Source organism: Grammomys surdaster, unplaced genomic scaffold, assembly GCF_004785775.1.
Source record: "Grammomys surdaster isolate TR1022 unplaced genomic scaffold, NIH_TR_1.0 98, whole genome shotgun sequence".
Classification (NCBI taxonomy): Eukaryota; Metazoa; Chordata; class Mammalia; order Rodentia; family Muridae; genus Grammomys; species Grammomys surdaster.
The window spans coordinates 13,197,984-13,207,504 of NW_021604577.1; the positions used below are offsets into that span (position 1 = coordinate 13,197,984).

Sequence of the window (9,521 nt, forward strand, 5' to 3'; positions counted from 1 at the left end):
ACAGTACCCAAGGAGGACCTGCCAGGTGTCGCTCCATTTCTGTCCTCAGAATTCCACTGCTATCAAACTAAAGCCATAAAAGCCAGCTCAGCTCCTGTGCTAGCTCCCAGGGATAGAGTGATTTTCGCCGTCTCTAATGGTAGTCCTCTCTGATACTAGTATTCACTGTAGAAGAAAAGTCATACATAGTTGTATAAAATACAATTTTCATTGTTTTATAGCTTTATTAATTACAAAATTAATTCCAAATGTATTAGCTGGGCATACTGGTACACACCTGTCTTCCTAGTACTTGGAAGATAAAAGAAAGAAGACTTTGAATTCAAGGCCACCCTGGGCTATATATGTAAGACCTTGCTCTAAAAACCACATATATTAGATGTAATACATTAAAAACATCATATATCCTTTATATTACCTATCCTTTATCCTTATTTTCTACAAAAAAAAAGCTACAAATGACATTTTATTGTATCCTAGAATTTATAAATCCATTAATATTATGTAAGAAACACCCTTTGTAAGTTTTCTAGAATGTTAGTGAGGAGTGTCTGAGAAAATGTAGGGACAGTCAAACATATTCATGGCTCTAGAGGCCAGCCATAACTATGAGCACTAAGATTTCGACTCCTGCCAAGAGATTGTGAACCCCACTCTCAGAGCTGGGTCCTCTTTTAAGTCAGGGTGTTCCCTACGCTGGTGCTACCTCTTCACCAAAGATCCTTAGAGAAAATGACATCGGGGTTCACGGAGACCTCAAGTCACAACATGAAGGAGCCCGTGCCTCTGAATGACGAGACTCCTGTCCCTTCCTGACACCTGACTAAAGTTCTATCATGGATTAATCACTGCTCTGCACCCTGGATCTCCATTTCCCTGTGCTTAGCAGCTCTAGACACCCACAAATATGTTTTGCTATAAATTACTGGCAGCGTTTCTGTTGATATTCGCCGTAATCAAACATTTGTAAGCATGCTGTCTTTTCAATCTGCTCAGCTGATGCACTTTACCTGATCTTTCATTAACGTAATCAAAACACTTGCTGTGTCGCATCTAATGAATGTTGCATGTATGATTAAGTGCTTTCATTCATATTGCAAGTTTGATTTAATGTAATCTGCCTTTCAGACAGCCATTAGCCTAGCTCCTATGTGAATTCGATTAATTGGCTGAATTCTTCCAGATGTCCATTAAGCATTACAGGAATTTGTGGAAACAGCAGGGACTGTCTAGCACAGGACCAAACAATGAAACGTTATATTGCCGCCATGACTTACCAAAAGCTGGATTCATTTTCATTAATAAAACATCTGTACTCCTGCGCAGCTATGCATTGAGATGCGTTTATTTTATATGTTTATTTCTCTTATGACTGTAAAAAGATAGTTAAACAGAAGCACATTTGCCGATATGTAGACTCGAGGTCTGGCGAGTGCTCACTGACCAAACAGTTCAAATTTTCAAGGTTACAGTAGTTCCCAGACAGAAAGAAAGAAACTAACAAACACCTGTTTGAAGCAGACTTTTAAAAACACACAGGATTGCTGAAGTGGGGATGCTTTAAGCGATATTACAGACATACCCTGAAAGCGTGATACCTGCCACCTCCACGCCCAGCAAATCTTTCAGAGAAAGGAGCAGATGCGGCCCTTGGCCCTTCCCCCTTCCCCTTTAAATAGTTGTTGATTAGCAGCGGGCTGGAAGGGATGACGGAGTCAGCATTCACAGACAATACCACACACCAGAGTCATGAGGTGCAGCAAGAGGGATTGGTGGGAGAGAGCCTAAAGGCCTCCTCTCCTCAAGACCAAGTGGGTAGGCGGGGACCCGGGGTGCTGGAGGGGCAGCCTTAGGCCACCTCTGCTCAGTAGGCGTGGTTAGAGATGAAGAGAGATTCACTGGCCGCCGCCCCTGACTCATCACTTGGGGTGTACTTTCCTTGACAAGCGAGGCTGTTGGCCAGGGCACGCTTGATGTACTCCTCTTGGGCCGCCTTCATATTCTCCTTCTTCCCACCCCAGGCCTTTAGGGCAGAAGCCTGCAGGGCTCGGCCAAAGGAGAAAGTCAAGGCCCACGGCTTCATCAGAGGACACTTGTTGATAGCGTTGAGGTTGATAGATGCCTCTTCCTCGCTCTGCCCTCCAGACAGGAAAGTGACTCCAGGGACAGCAGGGGGCACTGTGCGTCGAAGGGCTGTGACAGTTGCCATGGCAATCTCTTCACTGGAAAATTTCTGAGTGCACGTATGGCCTGGGGTGACCATGTTGGGCTTCAGCAAGGTTCCTTCCAGGTAGACATGGTGGTCGCTCAGAGCCTTGTAGACAGCGGCCAACACCTTCTCAGTTACATACTGACAGCGCTTCAAGTCATGGTCCCCATCAGGGAGGATTTCTGGTTCCACGATGGGGACAATGCCATTCTGCTGGCAGATGCTGGCATAACGAGCCAGAACGTTGGCATTTTCCATAATGGCAAGGGCTGAGGGGGTATGTTTCCCAATCTTCAGCACACAACGCCATTTGGCAAAATCGGCTCCATCCTGCTTGTACTGAGCACACCGTCCAGACAAATCATCCAGCCCTTGGGTGGTGGTCTCGCCATCAGTTCCTGCCAGGGGCACTACTCCCTTGTCCACTTTAATGCCCACAACACCACCCTTGGACTTGATAATTTGGGGGAAGGGAAGTCCATCATCCGTCTTCTGATACAGTGTCTCGTGGAAAAGGATCACGCCCCCGATGCAGGAATTCAGACGGTCGTCCGAAGTCAGCAGCAGCTGACGGTAAAAGCGCCTGTTCTCCTCGGTGTTCTCGGTGCCAATGGATTGCAGCCGCTTGGCAATGCTTGCAGTGGACTCATCTGCAGCCAGGATGCCCTTGCCCGGAGCCACAATTCGTCGAGCGATGTCAGACAGCTCCTTCTTCTGCTCCGGGGTCAGTGCTGGGTATGGGTAGGGCATGGTGCTGGTGGTAGCACGGTCCTGGCACAGGAGGTGGTGGATTGACTGAATGCTGTGGCAGGAGGGCAAAAGGACTGTGGAGCGAACGCTGCTAGGGTTACCAGAACCTGTTTCTGTGGCGTATTCCGAGAGAACGCTACCTCTTCAGTGGGCGGGGCTCGCGGGGTAGATGTGGCTCTGGAACTCCCTTTGAAGATCAGGCTAGTCTCACAAGATCCGCTTGCCTCTGACTCTCCAGTATTGGGATTAAAGGTGTGCACAACTATGCCTAGCTCAGAAGTTAATATTCATAACTGAATAATCATCTGAAACTAAGAGAATAACACAAAGAATTACCTTTTGTGTTTCTTTTTACAAGGATCTACAGATTAATTTTACTAATTGAGGCTAAAAACCGTGGTCTGGAGAAAGTTCAGCAGTTGAGGGCACTTACTACTGTTGCAGAGAATCCAAGTTTGACTCCCAGCACCCACACGGGGTGGCTCACAAGTTTCTGTAACTCCAGCTCCAGGACGTCCAGTGCCCTCTTCTGGCCGCCTTGGATACTGCACACGTGGTATGCGTACATAGAAATAGTCGTACTCATAAAATAAAAAATACGCCTCTTTTGTAAGCTAAAAGTCCTTTCTAATTACATAACTTTATGAAATAATGTTTTCATAATTAAGTATACTCTTGCTGTAAAGATAGTACAGAAATTTAAGAAGAAAATAATCTTGTATCCTTTCTTTTTAAAAATCTTTTATTATACTGCGTGTGTAAGTTGAAAGACAACTTGAAAGAGTTCTTTTTTCATCAAGTGGGTGTCAAGGACTAAACTCAGGATCATCAGATTTGGAGGCAAGAGCTGAAGTGCTGAAGTAATCACAATTTTATTGGAGCGTTCTTTTTTGTTGTTGTTGTTGTTTTGTTTTGGGGGTTTTTTATTTATTTATTTGTCTGGCACACTAGAGGGCATTGGATCCCATTGCAGATGGTTGTGAGCCACCATGTGGCTGCTGGGAATTGAACTCGGAACCTTTGGAAGAGCAGTTGGTGCTCTTAACCACTAAGCCATCTCTCCAGCCCTTCATCGGAGCTTTTCAAAGTGACTCCCTGTTGCCTACGAGTTGGGGATGTGGATGATAACACCACATCCTTCAGAGGCTGAGCATCAGTTGCCAGGTCCTGTGAAGAGGCTGTGCCAGCGACCTTTCTGTGATGGGCATTAAGTCTAGAGATACTCAATGAAGTTTACCAGCCAATTTTTAGGGCGCAGAATTTCTACCAAGAGAAACTCTTGTTGCTTGCTAGTCTTCTTGTTGGTCTTGCTACCAGATGAAGCTTTAAAAATAACCAAATGTACCATGTTTTTAGTCATTCAGGAAGAATCCACTGAACATCTGCTATGGACGTAAAAGGACATGTAAGGCATAGTTTCTATACCCACAAGACAAAGCACACATACTACATTCATAAATGCCACTTAAAGTCCCAAGATAGCACAGAAGTGGGGTTGTCTCTCTCCAGTCCCCTCAAGCTTCAAAGGGCAGTGAGCCATCTGAGCTGCAACTTGGAAGATGAGCAGGAGGGAAGTCGTCCCCATAGAGGGAGGGACAAGTGTGTCTCAGACCCCAAGGAGGGCCAGCTTCATTCCCCATCACCGGTGTCTTCCTGTCACGGGTGGGAGGCACCTGAGTAATGGTCTTGGGCCTTCCGATCTGTTCAGTCTTTTACTGCTCCCCTGTCAGGGGAGTGGTTTGTGTGGAGTCTTGAGTTAGAGATTCAGAACAATGTGGTAAGCTTAGTCCTGCCCTTCCTTCTCGGCCTCTTTCTTCTGATTGGCTCAGCCTGCTCTTGGCTTTTTTTTGTTTTGTTTTGTTTTTTGTTTTTTGTTTTTTTGAGACAGGGTTTCTCTGTGTAGTCCTGGCTGTCCTGGTACTCACTCTGTAGACCAGACTGGCCTCGAACTCAGAAATCTGCCTGCCTCTGCCTCCCAAGTTCTGGGATTAAAGGCATGTGCCACCACTGCCCGGCCCTCTTGGCATGTTCTTGAAACTGGTTTTCTCTAAGAAAAGCCACTAGTCTTCCAGAGAAAAGGTGTAACTATGTCATCTAGAGTTCAAAGTGAAGCAACCTCTCTCAATTCCACATCTGAGTCGTCCTTTCTAATCTAGCCACCCGTAACAAAGGAGAAGCTTCACTCCCATGACGCTGCCTGAGTTCAGTAACCAGGAACTCAGAAGCAGTGTGGAGGTCACTTATGGACCCCGATGTGCAGAAAGAAAAGTGCTCTAGCAATGTGTAAGGGGGCCGAGGAGATGACTCGGCTTGTAAAGTATCAGTCACACAAACATGCGGACCTGAGTGTGGGTCTCCGGCACCTACCTGAAATCCCAGGTTTGTCAGTGTGCCCGTGTGATTCCAGAATTGGGGAAGCAGATGCAGGAGAACCCCTGAAGGCCATTGGCTGGACAGCCTTGCTGAGCTGTTAGTTTTTATGTTCAGAAAGAGACTGTCTTAAAAACTAGAGACTGGAGAGAAAGGAAAGACATCTGATGTTGACCTCTGGCCTACACACACACACACACACACACACACACACACAGCCAATGCACATACATACGGGTGCATGTACATGCAGGCACACACACATACACACACACACACACATTGATAATTTTGCAGACGTGCAGATTATAAGTATATTAGTTAACATTCTCTAGAAGAACAGAATTGATATGATAGAATAAGCGTGTGTGTGTGTGTGTGTGTGTGTGTGTGTGTGTTATTTATCAGATTGAATTCCATGCTATGGTCCAGGTAGTTCACACAAGAGGCTAAGAATCTAGTAGTTGCTCAGTCCAGGAGAATGGATGTCTCTCCATCTGCTGCTGAAGGTGGAGATTCCTGGAGAGCTGGTCCTCAGTCTACAAGAAGCTGATTCTAAAACCTCCATAGCAATGGGATAGATGAAATTGCCAGCAAGAGTGAGGGCAAGCAGGCAAAAAGCGAAAGCTTCCTTCTTCTATGTCCCTTTATCTGACCTGCCACCAGAAAGTGCTGTACACATTTAGGGATCTTCCTGCTTCAAATGATCCGATCAAGAAAATCCCTCACAGGAGTGCCCAAAGTTCCTGCAATTACAGTCAAGCTGACGATCAAGATTACCCACCATACTAAGACAGTCATGTTTTTAGGGGATATATTCTTCTTGCTTTAATAGCATTCAGGTGCTTCCTGAACTATCTACTTATAGAATACTGTTCAGAGCTAAATATTTCCATTAATGAATATACATTTCCTGACATTAGAGACTTGATTTGTTTATCACTTTATCCTAAGGGCTTCAAATACTGCTAGACACAACAGCTCCAGACACGGTACTGTGGCCTGAGAGCTCAGAAATCAGGAGGCGGACACAGGAGGATCAAGAGTTCGTGGCCAGCCAGGGATACTGAATTTTTGGAAGAGACGTGGAGGGGAGGGGGCAATTCAAGACAGAGTTTCACTTTATAGCCCTGACTGTCCTGGAGCTGTCTCCGTTGACAAGGTTAGCCTCCGAAGTCTGCCTGCCTCTGCCTCCCAAGTGCTGAGATTAAAGGCGTGTGCCCCCACCAATTGGCCGACATTGAATTTTTTAAAAATGTGTTCAATAAAATATTTTTTTGTTTGTTGGAGTTTTTTCTTTTTTATTAATTATATTCTCTATTTACATTTTAAAAGTTGTCCCCCTTCCTGGTCCCCCCTCTCTGTTGGAGTTTTTGATGAATTGGGGTTTTTTTTTTTTTTGAACTGGGATCCTTACTTGGCTGTCTGAGCTAGCTTTGCACTCCTAGGCTCAAATGACGCTGAGTACCCTGGGACAAGCTCACAACACCACACCTGGCTTGTGTGTCGAGTGAATGAATGATGAGCCTAACGTATGACATGACCTCTGTTTCAGATTTATTCTCAGAGGAAAACCTTAATTTCAAAGTCACGGACAACCCTAGTGTTGCCTCCCATGGGTTCACCACCGGAAGCAAACCCAGTCACTATTTTACCACTTTTGCAATCTGGGTGTCTCTTTGTTAGAAACTGTTTTTCTTTTTAGGATCAGTCTTTGACAAGTAAATGTCTGGTGAGTTCCCAACAAAAGAATAAGATATGTCTGCTGAGTCAAGGATAAACTGGACGAGAAATGGGGGTGTCTGAACACGACTTTTTGTAGGGCTCGGGATAGACAACGAGATTCAAAGCTTCGTCATGTTTGAGTGAGTGTGGCCAGACACTCCTGCACCCACAAGGGACAAGTTCTTTAGCTTCTGTGGAAAAAATGTTCCAAAGTTTCCTGAAACTTCTACTAATTAAAAATGAAATGCAGCCAGCAAAGCCCTGGTCATTTCTAATTTACAATATTGCTTTGCTTCCAAGGTAAATGTGGACAAGTCACAACTTCTTTTGATGCCTGAGGGATTGAAAAAATTAAATCAGCGGGATTGGCTATTGATGTTTCCTAGCAAATGTTTTGAAATCTCTCCCTTTCATCCATCTTGTAGGAAAACAGGATTGCTTTCTGAGCCTTCAAAGATATTAATTCCTTTAATAAATCCTTACTCGGACGTTGGGAACTTCCAAGGGTTAGGTTTCTGTAGCAATCTTTCCATCAGGGGTGAACGTTGCCCGCAGGCAGACTCCCAATTTTTTTCAAAGTATCATCACTCTTGGTCTGAAACTGGGGTGAACCAGCATTACGAGAGATTAAGCACACCTTCTGTCCAGCCTTCTTAGGTTTTCTTATTATATTCCTTGCAAAGCAAATTTCGAGACAGGCTGTTCGCCTTCCTGGGGATGAGCGCTTAATGAGATAACGTAGAGCCGCCTGCAGTCATGGTCCCACCTCTGCTCTTTGACCCCTGCTCTAGCCAGAGCCAAGGATGTGGAGGGGGCGGGGCTGGGCTCGAGGTCGAGGCAGGGAGGAGTTGAGTGAAAGAGCTGGAGAGACGGTATCAAAACACATTGTGAACACGTATGCGATTTTCAAAGAGTTAATGCAAATATCATATTTTTTAAAAACAACGAAGAGTGAGAGATTCCTAAAATACACTGGATATGTGTCAAGAAAGAGTACGAGAAACTGAACGGAAAGTTCCGCCATAGTAGTGAGTGTGCGAGCCCCACAGGGAGGGAGGGTAACGGGTGCTGGGGATTCTGCGACAGACAGCGCTCTCTCTTCTTCAGCTGGCTCTATCTAAGGCTTAGTAGAAATATAAGAGGGTGCCACCTCACTCTCTAGGACAGCATTATGTCAGTGTCTCTCATGGAAATGGAACATCAAGGACATTAGTCTGACATGTTGTCCTAAGACATCTGCTATAAATCCCTGTTTAATAAATAAATATGAATATGTCTCTGCTGAAAGAGTGGACGCCATTTCTTTTTGTCCTAGCCATTAAAAAGAGAAAAAGGAAGGATACACAGACTGTCTTTGTGGGAAAGAACAATGCTTAGTGACCACTAAACTGGCACGGCTCTCCTGGACGCTAAAAAGAAGGGTCTCCATGTAGAGAGAAGATGGGGCAAGTATCAGAGGTTGGTTAGTATTAGAAATATCCTGAGGGACAAGTGGAAAGCCTGTAACCCACTGGGGTTCTGGTCTCACCTCCATGATGAATCTTTAGTTATTCTTTATGATTTACTTTTGACTGACATGTCCAAATATCAAATGTGCTAAGGCAATTAACCCTTCAAAAATGATCAATATTTGTCAAGTTACTAATGACTGCTGAACTACGAAGTTAGAGATCTATTTTACTATGCCAATGTTTTCTTTTAAGATACAATGATGCAAATTTCAAGCTGAGGCTGTGACTCATGGCAGACTGCTTGCCTAGCATGCTCAAAGCTCTAGACGTGAGATCCCCAGCTCTGCGAAGGAAGGGAGGGCAATTGCCTGTGTGGAGACCAGAAGACAACCTTCAGAATGCAGCTCCCCTCTCTCACCTTGTTGAGGCAGGCTGTGCCTGTACTCCAGGCGAGGTAGCCAGTGAGCTTTTGTGTGAATTCTCCTGCCTTTACTTCCTGTCTCACTCTGAGTGAAGTACTGAGATCACAGGTGCACACCTGCTCCTCATCTGACTTCTCCTTATGCATGAGTTCCGGGATCAAACACATGACATCAGTCTTGTGCAGCTGGTACTTCTAAGCCATCTTCTTGGGTTTTTAAAATGCTTGATAAACCTCCCCCCACCCACCCCCGCCCCGCCCCACCCCGCCTTTTTTTTTTATTTATTTTTTATTATTTTTTATTTTTTGGAGATAGGATCTCACTGTGTCAATTTGTCTGGCCTAGAACTCTCTATGTAGATCAGGGTAGTCTTGAACTCACAGAGATTGACTGCCTCTGCCTCTCCAGTGCTGGATTTAAAGGTGTATACCATCACATCTGGCTTTTTTTTTTTTTTAATTACAGTTTAGTTCACTTAGTGTGACTATGTGTGTGCATGTGTATGTGTGTGTATGTGTGTGTATGTGTGTGTCCATGTGTATGTGCATGTGTATGTGTGTGTGTGCATGTGTATGTGTGTGTATGTGTGTGTGC

At 45.0% G+C, this 9,521-nt stretch overlaps 1 pseudogene across 1 annotated transcript; it reads right to left on the reverse strand.

Annotated features, from left to right (window-relative positions):
• Positions 1-1,323: 1,323 nt before the first annotated feature.
• Positions 1,324-3,031, reverse strand: LOC114633787 (annotated as a pseudogene). Its single transcript, XR_003713236.1, has one exon. The product of XR_003713236.1 is annotated as a fructose-bisphosphate aldolase A pseudogene (transcript).
• Between the last annotated feature and the right edge of the window lie 6,490 nt (positions 3,032-9,521).